Raw genomic sequence first — 16,421 nt, 5'->3', positions numbered from 1 at the left:
AGGAAGGACAGAGGGGAGATGATGCCTCGGTGGGGTGCCCCTAAGAGGCCTTCACTGCTACCGGACATGAGAGGAAATTAGGGATGGCAAGTCCAGGAAGTGGACAGGTCATCCCAGAGAACCACCCCATGTGGCCCTGGATTCGGCTCTGAGAGGAGCCTCAGGAAGCAGCCAGCCAGGGCCGGCCTCAGCCAAGGGCTCTTCCCAAGGGCTACTAGGAAGCATCTCTTGCCCCCCATGGGGTGCTCCCCAAAAGGGAATCTGGGGTGCTAGTCACTCAGAGCTGATTCCCCATCTCCCTTCCCTTTTCCCAGGTGGGGGGCAGCAGGGCCTCAACCAGAGCCTGCCCTGGGCTGGGGGCCATTCCTACAGCCTCCAGGCAGAAGCCCGCCAGTCTCAGAAGCCCACCCAGCTTTTTTGTGTGAGACCCCCAAGCTCTCCCCCTGGGCCACCTCTCCACTCAACAAGGATGGGTGGTCCTGGGGGCCAGTGAGGCCACACTGCTGGAGAGAGTGGACGGCAGGAACATGGAGGCCAAGGGCCTCACTCAGCCCCCCGCATCCGCTAGCCTGGGTCCATGCATCCTGACTGCCCATGCCCCTGCCCAGATCCCACCTCCCGGGCACAAAATAAATGCTCGGTGAACAACCCTGGACGGTGACTGCATCTTATCTTGGAGAAGCTGCCAGACCCCTTTCTTTATGGAGAGAACAGTGTATCCACTTTTACAGCCTGCTCACTCACTGCGGCTTAAACGTTCTCTTGGCATTTTGGAGATGGGTCCTGACAGCACCCTGGCGTGTTCTGCTCACCTTTCGACAGGTTCTGTAGTAGAGTGCGATCCCTTATGGGTTCACATGCCTGCAGCTGAATTTTATTTCATCACAGAGATCTCTAGCAGGTTCCCTGAGCAAAGGGATGCTCTGGTAAACACACAGCTCATATATCTAACATGGGAGGACCAGGTGTTGCCGGGATCACTCAGAGATGGGGGCACTGGATTTTGGGCAGGTATGGGGATACAAGGAACCCTCAGCCATCTCGGCGTGGGTGTGGAGGGATGGGAGGGGGTCTGGCTGTGAACAGTGAAACCAGTGAGGTCCAGGGTGGTGAAGATCAGGTTGACAGAACCAGCCGTCCCCTTCCCACCTCCCCCACTCGATGCTCTCTCTCTCCGGACAAGGACCAGATCTGCGACCCTGAGAGAGCCACCACACACCCTCAAGGGTCAACTGGTGTTCCTGAACCCTAGCAAGAAAACCATGTGATGGGGTGTGCCAGTTTAGATGTATTATTTCCTCCCAAATGCCATGTTCTTTAATTAAATCTTGTGGGGGCAGGCATTTTAGTGTTGATTAGGTTGGAACCCTTTGATTGTTTCCATGGAGATGTGACTCAATCAACTAGTGGGTGAAACGTTTGATCAGATTATTTCCTTGGAGGTGTGGCCCTGTCCATTCGATGTGGGTCTTGATTTAGTCACTAGAGCACTTTAAAAGAGAGCAGCTTAGAGAGACATTTTGAAGACAGCTGTTGAAAGGTGACACTGACATTTTGGAGAATGCCATTTTGAAAGGCAACCTGGGAATAAGGAGACACCAGCCACGTGCCTTCTGAGCTAACAGAGGTTTTCCAGATGCCATTGGCCTTTCTTCAGCAAAGGTTGATATCTTACCTTGGACACTTTATGGCCCTAAGACTATAAATTATAACCAAATAAACCCCCTTTATAAAAGCCGACCCATTTCTGGTATTTTGCATAAGGGCAGCATTAGCAAACTTTGGGTGTGAGCCCAAAGCCCCCAAGTTTACCTGATTTTTTTTTGTCATTTGTTTCAAGAAACATCAGTGTTGTAATAAGCCAAATTTAGAGGGAATCTCCAGGAAGCTCCAAGCCATCAGGAAGCAATGCCAAGAAGTCACACTCCCTTGTCCTCAGGGGTCCCATAACCCTGGGTGCCTTCCCACAGCGGTTATGTTCCATTTGTGCATCTCTTAGTAGCTATTCAAACAACAGTTTAAAATCTTAGCTGGTGACATGACTGCAGAGTTTACCCTACTACCCGAGAGCTCTGGAAAGCTCAGGAGGGGGGACGGGAGGGTGAATGAGAAGAGGCTTACAGTCCCTTCCCCACCAGATCTAGCCAGGAAACGACCTTCATTGGAAAGAAAAGAGGTGGCAACTTGGTCCAAAATCCTCATTCCAGGGCAGTCACCAGCAGGACACTCCATCCTTCCACCTCTCATTCGCTGGACTCCATCTGCAAAAGGGAAAGGAAGACCCAATCCTGCCTGGGTAACAGATCGGCAAATGCTCTGTGAACTCTTCACCCACCAGAGCCCACAGTTTGGCCTCGTTCAGCCTAACCAAGAGCTGGCTCACGCCACACAGCCAAGTATCACGAAGGACATATGGGCTCCTCATCTTAGGCCACAACCCAAAACTTCCTACTTTGTTCTAACCTCACTTTGGGCTCCAAGGGCCAATCCATTCCTTATGCCCAGCACAAGTCCTTTAGGGTAGAGGTGAAGCAATTTTAGGGTGGTTTTGGGGAAACTCCAGAAAACTCCTATAGCCTATTTCTTGGATTTCCAAGCCACAGAGATGGACGTCTGTGGATCCACTGGACAAAGAATCTCTACATCCAGCAGGCTGGTATCTAGACTGGAGTCTCTACATGGTGGGAATTAGTTGCCCGCCCCCTGCCATCTTTATCCCCACCCCTTTACCTGACAAGTGCCAAAGCAGTAGAACTAAAATACATTCTTCTTCTATCCAGCCCACTGCCTCTCTTGGTATGGTCCATGAACAAAGAATGTTTTTACATTTTTAGATGCTTAGGGAGAAAAAAAATCAAAAGAATATTTTGTGATATTAAAACAATATGAAATTCATATTTCAGGGTATGCAAATAAAGTTTATTGGAACACAGCCACACCCATTCATTTCCATATTTTCCATAGTGCTTTGGGGATATAAAAACTGGCTGGAGCAGCTGCAACAGAGAGAGTGTGGCTCTGCAGGTCTGAGACTATTGTGTACCCAAGGAAAGCCTCTGTTCTTTTGATCCACTGTGGTGGGTGCACATCTACTGTGGGTGGGATCTTCTGATTGGTTGTTGCCATGCAATTGTGGGTAGGACCTTTCAATTAGCTTATTTCCATGGAGGTGTGACCCCACCCAGTCAAGGTAGGCCTTAATTAGTTTACTGGTGTCCTCTATGAGGGTAAAAGGCAGAGACATCTTGAAAGAAGCTGAGAGAGACATTCTGGAGAGAAGTTAAGATATGTAACCCAGATTTTGCCCCCAGGAGAAGCTAAGAGAGGAGCTGAGACAGAAGCCCAGACACATTTTGGAGGGAGCCACTGAAACCAGAAGCTGAATCCAGGAAAGAAGGTTCAGCAGAGTCAGCCATGTGCTTTCCATGTGAAGAGGAACCCCGAAGCCATTGGCCTTTCCTCAGAGAGGGTATCCTCTTGCTGATGCCTTGGTCTGGACACTTTTATGGCCTTAGAACTGTAAATCTGTGAACTAATAAACCCCCACTGTAAAAGCCCATCCATACCTGGTATTTTGCATTCTGGTAGCTTTAACAAACCGAACAATGTCCTATAAAGCCAAAGACATTCACCACCTGGCACTTCACGGAAAAAGTGTGCCGAGCCCCGCTCTGTCCTAGCACTACCTACGCAATGTGGTAAAGGGCCCTGCGGGCTGCAGGCGCCTGCCAAAGGGAAGTGGGCAATTCCCCCACAGGTACATGGCTGCACGCCTGCGAAGTGTTTGCCAAGACAGCAGCTAGGCTAAGAGCTGTGAAAGAAAACCAAGGGGAAGATCAAGGGAGATGGGAAGGGGCCAAAAGGTAAACTTCATCAGTTTCAAAATTCGGATCCAGAGCTGGTTCCCCCTCTAGAGAGGGGAAGACTTTCTGGCCCTACTAGGGCAGCAGGTGACCCCCAACTCCCCTGACACAGGTGAGCATCATCAGGCCTTCGGAAAGGGGTGCACAGACTACCCAGGGCTCTCACAGCCTGGCACGGACTTTTCCAGGCTTCCATTGTTGGTGGAGGAAAAATATTTCACTCCAAGACAACCAATTTACAAAATTAAGAAAACAACCTTTTGGTAGACTGGCAAGAGCTATTATACTGTATTTAATGTCATCAAAATCAAATTTATTAACACCATTAACAGATACTAGATAGCACTTAGGCATCACTGGGGGTTATGGAGCCAAGTGAGAGGGTCTGAAATCTCATCTGATTTATGTGGTTGAATTTAGTTACTCAGAATACAGAACTGGTTCACTTACATTTCCTATAATTGCATAAAATTTCAAATTCTAAAAGAATGTGAGAAGTGAGCCATAACCTTTCCTCTTTCTTGTATTAAACCTACTGTGGATACTAAGCAAAAAAGGAGAGGAGGGAGCTTGAGACAAACAACGACTGGAGTCCCCCACACTGGTTTCCTTTCAGGCTCATTCAATCACTCAACACACTTGTGGGGTCCTGACCTTATACCTGACATACTATCAAGCTGGTGATTTAGTTTATCGTTGTGGTGGGCTTTTCTGATTGGCCTTACTCCTTGGCAGTGTGGGGAAGGAGGTGGAGGCTTCTGTTGGTCTTTGTGTGTGAAGACAGGAGGAAATCTGAATTGAACTCCCCCACTCTCCCTGAGATAGAGGGACAGCCACATCTGTGACCAAAAGGCTGTTTTTTGCCCTCTCCTTTGTGTTTCTGCTCCCACTCATTAGAGTTAAATTGTTCTTGTTATGAAAATTATGTCATTCGATTATTACCTAAATTAATGACCATGAGTGAGAAAAGGGTAGCGTCCATGAAAATTCAAGTGGAATATTTTGTAAAGACTTGCCAAGGTGAATGGCTTAAAAAGGTGCAGGCAAACTGGACAAGGCAACATTAGACATCAAGAAAAAGCAATACAACTCTAGTATTCTGAACTCAGACTGCTTCTCCAGTGTCTTCATGCTGCTGATCCACTTTTGAAAATCAAAGATGATGCATTGTGTTTCTGGTTCAAGCAAGAATCACTGGCAACAAACCTACATGCAGAAAAGAACTTTGCCCGTCATCAGGAAGACTGAAAGGGCCATGTCTATTTTATTTTTTTCCATTTTTCTGGGTGTTTTTTTTTTTTTTTTAAGTATTATTCCTGACTTTAACTTTTCCAATTTACCAACCAATTATTCATGAGCCTGTGATTTCATCTGATGGAAAAACTTCAACCACAGTGCTTTACTTGCCTTCACAGTTCGAGCCAACTTGTAGGAGCTCGGAGTCAAACATGTGGGCTCCATCTTCACCTCTGCCCATCACAAGCTCAATGACCTTTGCCAAATAACCTAACTTCTCTGAGCCTCAGTTTCCTCAACTGAACAACAGGGCTCTCCATATCATGCTGGAGTATGTAAGAGGAAAACTCATGTTTTTCCTTCCTTTCCCTTTTCTACTACCCAGTGGACCTAATGAAGGTAGGGACACCCTGCCTTTTTCTTCTTTGAAATATGAAATACCAGATACTCAGCAGCCAATGTCTAGTGGAAACCACAAAACGCTACTGAGATAAATGGTGAATGGTAAAGATATTTGCTTTCTTACACTTGTATAAGGCAGTGGTTCTCCAACACTAGCTTGTGTAGACTCACCTGGAGAACGCACTCACACACAGATGGCTAGGCTCCTCCTCAGAATTCGAGTCAGTAGGTGTGGGGAGCACCTGAGAATCTGCATCTCTAACAAGTTCCCAGGTGGTGATGAGGGACCACACTCTGAAAATCACTGATATGTGTTCAACGATATTGTACTTTTCCGTTGGGTGTCTTGGGTGCTTCTCCCACCTGCCCTGTGAGGTGGGCAAGGCAGGTATCATCAGGCCCCTTTTAGCCAATGAGAGAACTAAAGCTCAGCAGGGGTTCAATGTCTTACAGAGATCAAGAGGTGACAACGCAGGGACTGTTACCCATTAGTGACCTTGATAAGCAGAGTAATGGTCAAACAGAAAGAGAACAACCTGAAGACAAGCCAGGAGACACGTCTTCTGCAAGTGAGGGCCTAGAATAGCAGGTGAGGTTCCAACACTGCATTTTCTTCCTTCTTTCTCACTTCCATGATGGAAATGACTAAACCTCTCAAGTCTTTAACAAATAAAGAGTTTAAGATCCTTCCTGAATCAGATTAACAGCATTTATATCTGAGTTCTGGAAGAAGGCACAGAGTAAAGAGCCTCCTGACAAAGGCTGAAAATATTTAGGAAAAGTCAGCATTGAAGACTCAGACCATATTTGAAAATGGATTCAAATCCCAGCTCTGTCACTGAACCCAGGGACCCCTGGCAAGTCTGGGCCTTTTAATTCTCAAATTGAGTGCCCAGTGTCATATGTGAGTCATCAGTGACGTGATGCAAACGCCAAGGTCCCTGCACACGTGGGTGATGGTTAGATGCCGAGTCCTTCCTTCCAGAATCCCCTGCAACTAACCCCCCCCCTCCCCCACTCAGGACCACCAGGGCTGCGGGGTCACCCGGGCAGCGAGGGTCAAATCTTCACCCCGGCAACCGCTCACCTTAGCAACAGTGAAAGAGGCAGAGTGGGAAAACTGCACCCCAATGCCACCCAAGTGGGCCTTTCAAAGGAATCCAAATTCCCCTGCACGCCTGACTTTGCAAAGCCCCCCTCTTTATTCGGCTTTGCAAAGGGGACACCGGGGAGAGTCCGCCTTGCTGGTAGATGGTGGCAACATCCGCAGTTTACAGAACCCAGGCCGAAGCGGAGGGGCAAAGGGCAGTACACTTATTTTTAGGAGCATCTAATGAATCGGAATTCACACATCTGATCGCGTATCACAGGTCACCTCCTTCAGGTAACAAGCCACACTCCCAGAGCCTTCAGAGAAACTGGGTCAGAAAGGGAATCACTAGAACAGACACTTGCTGAAGCCCAAGACCTGACAAAGTGAAGAAGAGGACCATTCTGTCTTTTTCAGTATCTCCCCAAATGAACCCTGTTTCCCAGTCTCCTCACTGAGATGAGCACACTATATTATCCAGAAATGCAAGGCATTCCCCAACTTCAGGGAGGAGCCTACTTTTAAATGAGACATTTAAAGAAATGCCAATCTTCCAAAAAAAATGTTTAGATACAAACTTGAAAAGCCAACACCATGGTCAGCTACCTGGTGGAGGGTTCTGCATTCCGGGAAACTTTCATAACTGGTTACAGAGTTGAGTGACAACCATCCCCATACATGTGAACTCACTTCCCTTCACGATCCCCCAACCTCCTGGCTATAGTTCAGACAGAAAAAAAGGGGAGAATTGGGTCCTGTCAGAATGCATTCATCCAAGCAGTTATTAGGGGACATGAAAGGTAGGTAGGTTCTGTCCCCCATGTCCACTCCCAACAGAGCCACCTCAGCCTGTATCATTAGTCTCTCTACCCAGAGAATGCTCTAGATATTTATTCTTCCCTTCATCACAAGCAACCATAAATTAGGCATGAAAGGTTCACAGAACTATAAACACAGTTGAAACTCTGGTGGCTGGTGTTTATTTGGCTTTGAAGGACATGAGGTTAAACAGTGTCAACTGATCACTCCATCATTTCACAAATCCTCATTCAGCTTCTACTCCTTGAAAGGTAAGACAGACTGGTAAGATTAAAAAAAAAAAAAGAAAAAAAGGAAAGAGAAAAAACCTTGCATCTTCCAATCTAGAATTTGGAAGTAAAGAGAAAGTAGGTAGCTAAATGTAAGACACAGTTGAAAGTGGAAGAGTCCCAACATGAAGTTGTTCATTGGAGCACAGAACAAGATGGAGAAAAAACTCCTAGAGGGAGAGAAGATATCCTGGGGCCATGGAGAAGGTACCGTCTGGGCTGAGTGGTCTCCAAACATGTATCAGCTGAGAGGACACTACACAAAGAGGTCAAAACATCTCCATGAGGGCAAGGTACTCCTTATCTCTGCGCTCCCCTTGGTTCTCCACACGCGTTTTAACTTCTCCCCTGTTATTCTGAACATCTCCCGCCATATTGATGGCTGCTGGTCATCAAGGCAGACCCTGACAGCTATCACAACTCTGGTTGGATGGAGATGAAATACCTGACTTTCTTAGTACCCACAGGGAAGAGTCACGACAAAGTCTGGACTTCGAAAAGATCACAACATTGACTGCGAGTCCAATCAGATAACCCCTCTCTGTGCTGTCAAGATATCCTCCAAATGAACCAGTGTAATCTGTTGATGCTTCCTCCACTGCAACATGCCATGACCTCAAGCTCTCTCTCAGCCTGCAGGTAAGGTCCCGGGGTGGCCCAGGGGTCAGTGCCCCAGCCTTCTGTCCTCTTGAGAGACACTTCTGAAGCCTATTTTCATGGTTCCCCAAGAGGGTCACCCTGGTGATGGAGCCCCAGGAGCCCACTGTGTCCATCAGCTCAATAACTCACCGTTTACCTGCTTTTCCTCCTTCCTTCACTCACACTCCTGGTTCACCACTTCAACTTCCTGAGGGCAGCCCCCTGCCCCCCGTATCAGCACCTAGGTCCTTGTCTCTGGAGTTGTTTGGGGGGGAGGGGGTGAACCAGGATGGATGGGACAGATGGTAAATGTCAAACTGGCACTAGACCATTGGGTCTTTGGCCAAGACACAAACACATTGCTGAGTGATATAAATGAACATTCTTGGTCAGTTCTGTTCAAATCCAGTAAGCTATTCTGTATTGCTATAAATTCCTAATTTAGAAAGCCAAGCAATATTTTGCTCCATTAATAAGACACATTCATACTCAGCTAAATCTGGAGAAAAGCAAAGGGTATTTATACTCCAACCTACATTTTCACATTTAAAAATATATATATTCACTCATGGGTCACCTCATGCTGAGGGTTCATGGGTCCCCCCAGAATTTCTGATCTAAGGGGGCCTGTCTCCTGGTCATTCCCATGGCCCCAGCCCACGTCAGCAGGAAAGCCCACCCTGAGCAGTAAGTCCAGGACCTTCTACAGCCACCGCAAACCCTCTGAAATGACCACCAGTCACCGTCTCAATCACGTGGCCACTCACTTCAACTTACAAACTGCCACAAACATAGTGGTTTAAAACTCTTAAAGAGTTCTAGACATCAGACGTCCAAAAGGAGGCCCACAGGGCTAAAGTCAAATGTTGGCAGAGCTAGTTCCTTCCAAAGGCTCCAGAGGAGAACCCATTTCCTAGAATTTTTCAGCTTCTAGTGGCTGCCTTCACTCCTTGGCTTGTGCCCTCTTCCTCCATCTTTAACATACATCCCCCCAAGATCTGGTTTTGTCACCACGCGGCCTTCTCCTCTTCTGCCTCCCTCTTGTAAGGATACATGTGATACATCCCACCTGGATATTCCAGGATAATCTCCCATCTCTAGAACTTTAACTTAATCACACCTGCAAATCCCTTTTCCCATATAAGGCAACATGAGATTAGAAGACTGACTCACGGGGGGGTCGATACAGGCCTAACCCCCCACCCCATCAGACAGCCCCTCCTTCTCTCTGCAGCCCCACACTGGTTTCACCCATCACTCCTGACCTTCTTTTACTTATCATTTGCTTATTTCCTTTCTCTCCCACCAGAATAAACGCTCTGTGAAAGCAAGAAGTCTGTCCTGTTCATCCACACGCCTGGCACCACCTGGAACACAGCAGCCATTCAATAAACAGTTGTGGAATGGAAGACCTGGAGAGAATCCACAACGGACACGTGCAAACGCAAATAAAAGGGCAGAGACTCATGGTCCCCAAATACCAGCTGAATTTGAAGCACCTTGGGGGGCTGACTAGAGAGTCCCCCCAAGGAATCAGCTCTTGTATCTCTCACCAGCTAAACTATACGGCTCAGGAGTGAGGGTCTCCAGGCCCTGCAGGGGCACCGGGCACCTGTAAGATACCCTAGCACCTGTTGCCAGAAGAGGAAAGAAAGTTCCCAGGTACCTGTGCTTTCTCGGAGCAACTGACCACTGCCTCCCGCCCCCTCCGCTGGTCCCCAGAATGGCCTCTCCCCTCCAAGCCCATCCCCGCACTGCCTCACTCTGTGCCCCCAGATCGTGAGCACCAAGTGCCACCCGCCACCGGCCTGGAAGCCAGGCTTCCCCGCCCCACCCATCTGGCCCTATCCCACGGGCTCAGCCTCCTGAGCACCCACTGCCCTTTCCCCTGTCTCCGGCCAGGTCAGCTGCCCACCTAAAACTCTCCTGCACCACATCCCCCTCCTCCTGTTCCCCTATCCCCCCAGTGCCTGTAGGGGATGCCTCCGGGTCCCCATCCTGCCGCTGCAAAAACTACCTCTCCATCCAGGCCCCAGGTATACCCCGCCTCTTGGAGTCCGGGGAACTCCAGGTCTGGGTCAGCTCCTCCTCTCCCACGTAAAGGCCCGTGGCCAGGGCCACCCAGCACAGGGGAGCTCAGGGTGCCTCTGGCGCCTCCAGAGCTGCTGGTGAGCTCTCTGCTCTCTCATGCTCCCTGAAGGTGACATGCTACCTTCCTCCTGTGCCTGCAGCTCAAAACCCTGCCTCGGCCCTCAATGAGCACTGGGCAGCTGGACCGGCTGTGAAACCTCCTCGCCCATATAATGATGACCACACGACTGCATGCTCTACCGTGAGGGCAGCCCGCAGAGCCCCCGGCCCATGGAAGGGGTCCAGAGAAGGATGTGCATAAACCCAGCGCAGCCACGGCATGCTCACGGGAGCCATGGGGCGAGCCACGGGCAGGCCACACCTTTCTCACCTGGAGGAGGCGGCTGGTGGCAGCCCAGGGTGAGGCCTGCAAAGTGCACCAAGGCTTGAGGGTGGCCAGAGCACATCCAGGATGCCCACTTCCATCGGACTTTCAGACACACGACACATAATTTCCTAGTGTAGGTATGTCCCAGGTATGCAAATGTAAATGGGTGTCCTGCATTTTTATTGGCTAAATCAGGCAACCCTATGCGGGGGGGTTGGTGCCAGTCAAAGGGGCTTCCCCAGAAGTCCAATCTCCTGAGAGGAAGAGGGCAAATTCAGCAGCCAAGCTCACCGTGCCCGCCAAGTCCCACTCTCTCGCTGTCAAACACAGCTACTCTATGATAGTTCCCATTAAAGAGCCTCAATGGAAAAAAAAAAAAAAAAAGAGATGAAATAGAATTTTTTTTTGCTAGCCGTAAAAAGGAATTGTTTCAACAACAATATTTTTCCACGCCAGTATAATTCTGCAAGAGTTCAGAAATAAAGCAGCGGCTCCGACAACAAAGATTGCCATGGGAACAGATCACCTCCATCCGGAGAACCATGACTTCACCTCACATTCCGCCAGAAAGCCAACTACGGATTGTTACCAGAAGAATCCTTGTGCAAACACACCCAAGCCAAAGGACTGAATGGCAGGAAATGTAGCAGCTTTTTCTAATTTTAACTTTCTCCAGGAATGCATTCGTTTGGAACACGCTGGCCAGACTGGCCCCAGAGCCCGCGTTCCTCTGCAGCACAGCGGTCACTTCCAGGGAGCCAAACCAGCCCAGCACGGGGTGTCCACCGCAAAGCGCCAATGTAAATCGTGCCGCCGTGGATGGACTCGGGTCCAGACACAGCGCTGACTCACGGACTTTTTCCAAAATGACTAAGAGATCAGAGTGAGTTATTTGAACAGGAAAGTGCTCTCAGATTAGAGGAGCCGTCTACAGGGAACGGGAAGTCAAGCAGATAATCACCGTAAACAAGTGCCCCGGAGTTCACAGGCCCAGCTCCACAGCCCGAAGACCAGGAATCCGAGGCCAGAGGGGGAGCTCCCCTGAGGGGGCAGCATTCAGAGAGTGCCCGGCTTGGTTTTCAAAGCTCCTGTGAGCAAGTGACAAACTGGGAGGTAAGATCTGCAATGCTCCTAACTAAGAAAGGCTTATTTTCCAGAATATTCAAAGAACTCCCCACAATCCACTAAGAAAATGGGCAAAACCATGAAAAGGTTCTTCACCTAAGACAAAACCAGAATCACCAATACACATTAACGTTTGGTGAAGAACCAGGAAAACACAAATTAAAAGCAAATCGGTTACCATGTCCCATCCAGCAGTGTCCCCCACCCCACCCCCAATTAAGGGTCAGACGCTCTCAAGGGACGGTGGGAATGTGGGGCACCAGGAACGAACTTGACCAGTCTGCGGGACGTGCAGCGGGGCGTCCACCGCCCCATTCCCAGGCACGTCCCCCAGGTGGCAATTTGCACGCTGGGCCGGAGGGTGCATGTGAGGAGGGTCACAGTGCCTGAGCTGTGTGTAACAGCAAAACGCTGGAAACAACCCCTTGTCCTTCAAGGGTGGAATATTCAATAGCAAACAAACATCCAATGGAAAACCATGTGGTAGTGAAAATGGATGAACTACAGCTCTACTTAACACAGATCAACCTCAAGAACGTCACAGTTAGTAAAAGTAAAAACAAAGGGCAACTCTCAGAAGAAGACGACATTAGATATCTAGGGCTGCATAACAAATAATCCCAGAAAGCACACGGTTATGATCTCAGGTCTATGGTGGAGATCTGGGTGTGGCTCAGACAGGGGCTCAGCTCAGCTCGGGGCTCAGCTCCGGGAGACCCTGCTCGAGGCTCCCAGGGCTGCTGTCAGGAACTGGTTCCTCGGGGGCTGCTGGGCAGAGGAGGCCTCAGTTCCCAGCCAGCACTTGGCCGCAGACCACCCACAGCCCCTTGTCGAGTGGGCCTCTCAAACCAGCAGCCTGCTTCAAAGCCAGCATGAGAGAAAAGACAAGCAAGAGAGAAATTCCAGTCGAATGTCACCAACCACAGGAGGGCCGTCCCTCCACCGTCAGTTAGAAGCGGGCAGCCCGGCAGCCTAGGGATGGGGGTCACGGAGGGGGGGCACACCAGGAGGTAGGGGACCCTGGGGGCCACCTTGGCATCTCCCGGTCAGATGTACACACTGGACGGTTCCGTTCACATAAAAGCACAAACACAAAACACAAACAACATGGCTCAGGGGCTCCAGCCGAGGTGGTGAAAACTATAAAAGCCGAGGGAAAGACGACCACCCAATTCAGGAGAGGGACAGCCTTCGGGTGGGTGGGGTGATAGATGGGGGAGGGGCCACCAGGGAACTTCCAAGTTCACACGTGTTCACTGAGATTCTTTACTCATCTCCAGATTTTCCAGGATGCTACCCAACTTTTGGGACCACACAGCTTGGCCCCTGGCAATCCATGGGGTACTGGGGTCACCCTCCTTGTGGCACCCCCCACCTCCTGTTTGCCTTGCCCTGCAGGGCCCAGGACCAGCTCCACCTGGGTCGCCAGCTCACCACCCGGAAGTCCCCTTTTCCCGCCTGGCCAAAGAGAACTGAAGCCTCCCTGAAAGGCCTCCACCTCCGCCCGGGAACCTGCTTCCCCCGGGCTGGGCCACTACTCTGGGTCTGCCCCACTCCCTGCCTATCCCCTGCCCCCCAACCGGAAACGCAGGTCACGGTGCTGCCGCGCTCTGCCTCCCCTCCTTCGGCCGGGGCGCCCCACCGGGACCTGGGAGCACCTCCAGAGCGAAAGCTGAAATCAAGAACAATCGATGGCTGGAATTTGGGAGTAGCCCAGAACCACATCCTGTTTGGCCACGGCAGTGGTCCAAGCATGCCAACATCACTAACAAAGGAACTTTCTACACACTCCGGGCAGACATGGTGCCGTCAGTAGGAAGGGGCCCAACGGGAGCGTTTCCCACAGACAACAGCCACGAAGTGCTGAAGCGAATCCCCAGCCGGCCCCGGGGCACGAGGGGTGCGAGAGTAGGTGGTCCCCGGAGCCCACGGCCTGCACGCCAGGGTGCCGGCCAGCCCCCGAGCCTTCCGTCCACCTTTTATACCCCACACTGCCACGGACACGCTCTCAAGTACTTGCTGGGGGAATGAATAAGGCTATTCTGCAGACGGGAGAAGAAATGCCAAAATATGATCACGTGAGAGTGACAGAGAGCTGACCCCCACGTCCGGGTGGCTTCCTGGAGGGACGGCGGACCAGGGAACAGACACTCCAGATGCTCAAAGCCCTAAAACCCTCCATGAACCCCGCAGCCTGTTCCTCCCACAGAACCAAGGAAGTCACTCCAAAAAATGGGTTTTGTCTAACAGACCTCAAGCATGTAAGGAATTCGGAGGTGTCCTCTTCCACAGTCAGATGCGGAATGTGGTGGTTTTTCAATGAAATGTGCTGCGAGCCTCAGTCGGGGACGGAGGTCTGTCATCGGGGCTTGAGAGGCAAACGGCGGTGAGAAGGGGCTTCTGAAAGCCTGGACCGCACAGAAGGGTGGACACCAGCAGGTGGGCATCAGTCACCCAAGAGCAAACTTAAAAGGCATTCCCGAGCCCACTGGCTACTGAACTGCAATCTCCAAAGGCAGCCAGGAGTCCACCTTTGTGGTTTTTTAAAAACTCCCCCCAGTAATTCTGGGGTCAGCTTCTGGAATGTGTGTGTCAAAGGGCCAGAGGCCTCTAAAACACCAGCAGACCCGCAGCCGATAGCATCCTCCAGGGATCTGGGCAGTGTGAAAAAAGTGTGCCGATCCATCAGGGGGCCACATGTGGTCACCCCATTGACCATACTGGGCAGGGACGGTGGCTTCGACCTTATGTACTTTCGGGCCACCACATCCACTGCCCAATGGCATCTGTCCCACAGAGGCCCGAGATACAGCAGACTCCGGCACTGGCAGCCCAGGGCTCAGGATGCCACCCCCACCCACTCCTGCTGTGGGGCCCTGGGCGAGCACGCGGCTTCACTCAGGATCACCTTTCTCCTCTACAAAAAGACACAAAAACGGCATCCAGCTCGCAAGGCTGCTGGGGTGCGAATGCTCTGCATGAAGTCCTAAACGGGACTGGGCCCACGTCGGCGCTGCCAAAGTGTCTGCAGTTGTCACCTGACTCCCGAACCACACATGCACACACAGGGCACCCTCGGACCCTGCCGGCCCCACCACTCCTCCCTCTGGAATCCCATGCGTCCGCTCACATTCAGGCTCACTTCCCAATCCCTGCCTTCACCCACTCACAGAACTTCATTCCAAGCCCACAGTGCACCAAGCGAGTCGGGGAAGAAATCAGATGAGATGAGCCCCAGCCCCCAAGGAATGGAGTCCAAGCCCCAGCCTCCCAGCGGCCCCACACTCACCCCCCAGAGCTTCCTCTGCTGACAACCATCCTGGCCACCAAGGTGGGGCCCCCAGACTGGCCTCACCCTCCCGCACCACCTGGGGACCGAGAGAAAGATACCTGCCCCGCAGCCACTGAATCAGAATCTGCATTTTAACAAGACCTCCAGGTGATTCCCATGCGTGTGAAGCTCGTGCTGGAAGACTTAAGGGCCAGGCAGAAATCAGCACATGATCATATCTTCTGATCAAACCCTTCCCGCTCAAGGAGATTACAAACTCAAGCTTGGTGTGAATGTGTGAGTGTGCGTTTAGTTACTTCCACTGGGCCAAGAGGAGAGCTGGGCAGGGAGCAGAGCTCACTCCCCGTGCACGGAACCATCGGTACAAACAGAACACACCGGGAGTGGCAGATGCTGGGACACAGCTGTGCACACACTTGAACCAGCCGCCAGGGAGGGCTTGTTTCCAGGGTGAGTGGGGCCTGGGCCCCGGGCCCGACACCCGGGGATCGGCTCCAAAGCCCAAGACGCTGGACTCGGAGCTGTCAAAGCAGTTCATCAGTGCACCCACTGCCCCGCCGCACCGGTCCCCTTCTCAAATTCACCCACAAAAAGATGCTCCACGTTTGTGTTGAAAGCCAGCTCCCTCCCCAGCGGGGACAGTGGCACAGCGCTAAGTGCCTGCTCCCCGGAAGAACAAAGAGCGCAGCGATGGAAGAGGGGCAGGTCACCCCAACTCAGCAAGGGACTTGGCCCAGACGAAGCAGCCACTGCACCTGGACAGACACACGGAGAGCCAGGCCTCTCGCTGGCAGGGGTGCTGGCCCCACCTGTCAAGGGCACCCAGGTCAGGGCACAGATACAGGGAGCCAGAGGCCATGCCCGGGCTGGGGTCTGTGCCACAGAGGCCCTGCCCCCCCCCCAACCACTCCCCGTGGCCCCCTCCCAGCCACTCTTTGTTATTTTTTACAGAAAACTTTCTATTTAAGGATAGATTGAGATTTTCAGAAAAGTTGCAAAGATGGTGCAGAAAGTTCTCAGACACCCCACACCCAGGCCCCCCACAGTTCACAGCTTACAGTAGGACGGCATTAGTTGCAAAGAATGGACCAAGGCTGGTGCACTGGAGTTCACTGAAGGCCGAACACATTCGGATTCGCTTAGTTCTCCCCCAGTGTCCCTTTTCCGTCCCTGGATCTCCTCCAGGGCACCACACTACCCTGAGCCGTCACGTCTGCTTAGGCTTGTC

The 16,421-nt window shown here is 51.3% G+C and overlaps 1 protein-coding gene across 1 annotated transcript in view; it reads right to left on the bottom strand.

Annotated features, from left to right (window-relative positions):
* SH3BP4 (SH3 domain binding protein 4) overlaps window positions 1–16,421 on the bottom strand; it is a 114,301-nt gene that overhangs the window by 77,308 nt on the left and 20,572 nt on the right. The gene's annotated exons all lie outside the window — the stretch shown is intronic.

The sequence above is a fragment of the Choloepus didactylus genome, chromosome 9 (assembly GCF_015220235.1).
Source record: "Choloepus didactylus isolate mChoDid1 chromosome 9, mChoDid1.pri, whole genome shotgun sequence".
Lineage (NCBI taxonomy): Eukaryota > Metazoa > Chordata > Mammalia > Pilosa > Megalonychidae > Choloepus > Choloepus didactylus.
Note: the sequence above shows the minus strand (reverse complement) of the source record. Positions and strands in the feature narration are given on the sequence as shown.